This window comes from Lactuca virosa, chromosome 6 (assembly GCF_052849685.1).
Source record: "Lactuca virosa cultivar CGN04683 chromosome 6, Lactuca_virosa_CGN04683_v6, whole genome shotgun sequence".
Classification (NCBI taxonomy): Eukaryota; Viridiplantae; Streptophyta; class Magnoliopsida; order Asterales; family Asteraceae; genus Lactuca; species Lactuca virosa.
Window position 1 is genome coordinate 247,864,370 of NC_136431.1, and position 5,221 is coordinate 247,869,590.

The window sequence follows — 5,221 nt, forward strand, 5'->3', positions numbered from 1 at the left end:
GAAATCACGTTCAAATTTTGAAACGCAAATCATATCTATCCTAAATTGAAAATATGTTCAACATAATCGCAAAAAATCAGGAACAAATCGTATTCAAAATTTAATCTTATGCGTAGGCTTTATATATACAAGGAACCGAGTTGCATAAAATTACAATTTCATATCCAACGAACCTAAGTTTCTACAACGAAGATTTTCAGTGAGGTGATTTGATTTTTATCAATGTTTTTCTTTCAAGAACATTAATCAATTTCGTGTTCTTATGTACGTGTAATACATGAGTCAATTACCAAGTTCTTGTAAGCTTACATATAATCTTCTTTTAAAATTTTAACGAAGGCATGGTTTCTATGTTGATTTGATTTGCATTTGTGTCCAGATTATGTAGAATCCTAATTAGTTAACATTTCGTCTAAATTATGTGAATGTTGTTATGCATTTGTACCATTTAATATTTCCTTTAAATTTAGAATTGATCTGCTGCGTCTTTTTTGTGAAGAGAATCCAATCAGTTTTGTCTGTTGTTTTATCGTAAGCAAACTACTTTTACTTATATTATTATTTTGTTTATTAAGTCAAGATTTATTGGATTAGATTTTTTTTGTACACTGTTGATGCTAAATCAAGAGCATTCCATTATCGATTCATCTCTCCGGTTTTCCATTCCTGAGTCATTGGTTTTCAGGTGACATGTTTTCCAATTCTCTCTCTTTTTTTCATCTATTTGACCTAATTTTTTTTATTTCATTAATTTACTCTTGCATCTGTTGTTGCTTGTGATTTCTTCTTTGGCCGATGTTACCGTTTGAAAATTTTTGGCATTTGCATGCCAACAGTTTGATGAAATGCTTGGTTCATTTGATACGGAAAGAAATCACATTTGTTTGGGTTTTTGTCATTTTTCTGCTTTGTTACTTTTATTTCTACAATCGATTTTAAGCTTTCATTGTTCCTTATACCATTACAATCATGGTAACCAGACTCAAAGGGATTTTCAAATTCATCTCTCAAATATATGGTAACCCCTCTATCTGTATGTATGGGTGATTGAAAGGGTATATATCATCTCTCAATGATGATATTTACTGCTCTTTATAATACAAAGCTTTAAATAACATCATACTTTCATGTATTCTTCATAATAACATCCTACTTTTATATATTCACACATTCACATCTTACTTTTTTCATACCAGATGGTCGTCATATAATATAATATTATTTTTTGCAGATTAAAATCTATAGGAAGTTGCTGGAAAAGGTTATAGATGGATTCTCATTTTCACTATGAAAACATATCCAATGGTCTCGCATTTTAACTAAACAAACATATTATCAACATTTATGCCAGGTTGAATGTCTATGAAGGTGTGTTTTTGTTCTATTCTCAAGATTTAGATAATTGTCATTAAATAAAATAAAGTGATTATCCAAAATAGTTTGATTAAGTGATACTTGATAATCAACTAGATTATCAATCTATTGGGTATGTTTTTAAAAAGAGTAAATTACAGAAATGGTCCCTATGCTTTGGGGTAATTTACGCGATTGGTCCCTAACTTATTTTTTTAACTCGGAAGATCCCTACTGTTTGTTTTTGTTACGCGCTTGGTCCCTACTGTTTGTTTTGTTACGCGCTTGATCCCTGTCTTACCTAAAAAAAACTATTATTTAAATAGGGTAAAGTATGACATTATATAACTCAACATATCCATCTCATCATCTCATTTAATGACTAGGCGTCCTGATCAGCAATGAAACCGGTAAAATGTATGTTACATAGAGAAAATGGCCAAATCATCAGTAAATTTTATTTTGGGACTTATTCGCAAATTATGGTAAAATAATGGGACTTTAGTGAAACATGTACGTAATAAAACCGGTAAACCGGAAAAAATGGGTCAAATCGCCATTTTTACCGGTAATTCATGTTTTTTCGTAAACAAAATTTAGTTTGGGACTTTTTCGTAAATTATGGTAAAATTTTAGAACTTTTCTGGAAATTTCCATATATATATATATATATATATATATATATATATATATATATATATATATATATATATATATATATATATAGGTAAGTTCAATTGAGAAAATAAAAAAAGTTGAGAATGGGGGAATCATTCTCAACCACACATTTATTTTGCCGCAAAACACTTAGACGTACCGTCGGAAATAGATAACGGATAAACATGTGTTTTCCAACCAAACATGTGTTCTTAAACTATGCTAATCATTACCTTAATATACACAAAAAACATACTTTTTTTGTTTTTTTTATTTTTAGAAAGCCATTTTTATCGAAAAATGATTTTAAATATACCAAAATTCATGATTTTTTATTCTCTACAAATAGACATCCATATTGATATACTTTTAAGATAAAATAAAAAAAAAAATATTTTCAGCTATCGTTATTCATAAGTGAATAAAAATGCATCAGATTTTTGCTACAGTACATTCGTTATTCACTTATGAATAAAAATATATAATTTTTTTTTTACAGTTTAAGTATCATTTATACTACTTATTCATATATGAATAACAAATTAACTGTAACAAAAATCTGATAAATGTTTTATTCATATATGAATATAAAATATGGCGACAACTAATACACGTTTTATTCATATATAAATATAATATATGACGAAAGATAATGTAAAAAAAATACATTTTAAGTAAGAAAACTTTATTACGTGTCATATTCATATATGAACGATACTTAAACTATAAAAAAAAAAGTTAAGCATATGTTTTATTCATAAGTGAATAACTAATGTACTCTAATAAAAACTTGATAGATTTTTATTCACTTATGAATAACGAGAGCTGAAACTCTAAAAAATTAAATTTTTTATTTTATCTTAAAACTATATCAATATGGATGTCTATTTATAGAGAATAAAAAATTATGAATTTTGATATATTTAAAATAATTTTTCGATAAAAATGGCTTTCTAAAAATAAAAAACAAAAAAAAGTATGTTTTTTGTGTATATTAAGGTAATGATTAGCATAGTTTAAGGACACATGTTTGGTTGGAAAACACATGTTTATCCGTTATCTATATCCGACGGTACGTCTAAGTGTTTTGCGGCAAAATAAATGTGTGGTTGAGAATGATTCTCCAATTCTCAACCTTTTTTGTTCTCAATTGAACCCTCCTCTCTCTCTCTCTCTCTATATATATATATATATATATATATATATATATATATATATATATATATATATATATATATATATATATATATATATATATATATATATATATATATATATATAGAGAGAGAGAGAGAGGTAGGTTCAAATGTTTCTCACATCTATTGTGTGCTAGAATGCATCAATAAGAATTTAGTAAACATTTAATGTATATTAAATGATATCCATACTTATAATTCCTTTTTATGGAAATTAATTAAATTCGTCATTAATGTCAACAATAATATTCTTTCAAAATGATTTCGTATCTAAAAGAATGATAGTGTATTCTAGCAGAACGAGAGTATATTCTACTAGAATACACTCTCATTTTTCATATTCCATACAACTTTATTGTATTTTAAGTGAGTGAGTCCTGAAAAAAAAACCAACTCATACATAAAAACCTAGATACGAATTCATTCTGAAAGAATGTTATTGCTGACATCAATAATTAATTTAATTAGTTTCCATAAAAAGAAAAACTATAATTATGGATATCATTTAATATATATATAATTATAGAAATTATCTCATATCTATCTTTATTTAATTAAATAATTATTTAATTTTACTAAATTCCTATTGGTGCATTTTAGCACACAATAAATGTAAGAAACACATTAACCTAACCCAATATATATATATATATATATATATATATATATATATATATATATATCCCCTATCCTAATAAAACATTGCAAAGTTGCCACGTGGCTTCTCCTCCTGCCCCATGATTTCAATGTGGATTTCCGAAAATGCCCTTGTGATGATTACCCTTCAATTCTGGTTTTATGTTGACTCATTCTCCCCTAATTTCGTCTTCTCCATTATGGAAACCAAATAATTATCTATACTGATTCAAAGTTTCAAATACGCAATATTATTCTCCCTCTTGGAAACCTAATCACCACCTATACTGATTCAAACATTAAAATTCCCAATCTATAGGGTTTAATCCTACTACGTTACTTCTTCAACAATCTGCAAAATTCTTCTGTCGTGTCTTTTCAATCGTCCCAATGACCTCCGGCAACACCCGACCACCCCTCCTTTCTGTTGGTAGAAATCTTAACTAGAGAGCAGAGTAACTTACTCCACATACATACACAAATTTCTCTCTTTTCATCGTTTCATTTTTAACAAATCGATGGGTTGTGAGTTGTGACGCTTGTAGTGCGGACTCGATACTAGATCGACAGAATTACAGAATCCGAAAATGAGACCAAATCACCAGTTTTGAATTCTCCTATTGTCACCATCGAACATAAGAGGTATAATTACGCCTATTTTATCACTTTGGCATCCGTTTAATTAGGCGTTGCACCGCATTATACTCGCTTACTCTGTCTCTGTCATTGGATCTATATTAAGCACTATTTTCCCTTGCAATCGAGATTTTTGTTTCTTTTTCTGTTTCCTTTGTGATATTTATCGTGTACAACTTTAATCATCTCAGTTTTGGAAATGTAACATTGGGAACTCCGAGAATTTTGAATTTTAATGTTGTGATTGATTTATCGGAAGATTTGGAGAATGAATTATCTGGATCGCTGTTTATTTCACTTGATTAACTTTGTGATAAATCTTGGTGATATGATAGATATGCTTATGGTTTTGCTGTGAGACTAAGACCTCAACATGTAGGGAGATACCGTGAAAATTAAAGCATTTACTAGGTATTACTCTCTCCATCTCCTCTCTTTATCTACCTTTCAATTTCTGATAGGAACCTCGTTTGGTTTATATATTATAAAAAACACATCTATACATTTTTCATGTATTTAGGAGGAAGAGGATGAACAATCTGACAGGTGGAAGGACTTCCTTGAACAATATCAGAGTCTGCTCATGCTGCTGGGCATGAAACAATTGATAGTTTGATAACTCTTATAAGGCTACTGAAGTGGATGATGATGCTGAAAAGGAAGAGGTGCCTACAACTCATCAAGCACGTATATGGGCTCATATTAGACCATCCCTTTGAGCCATTGAAGATATAATGAATGCC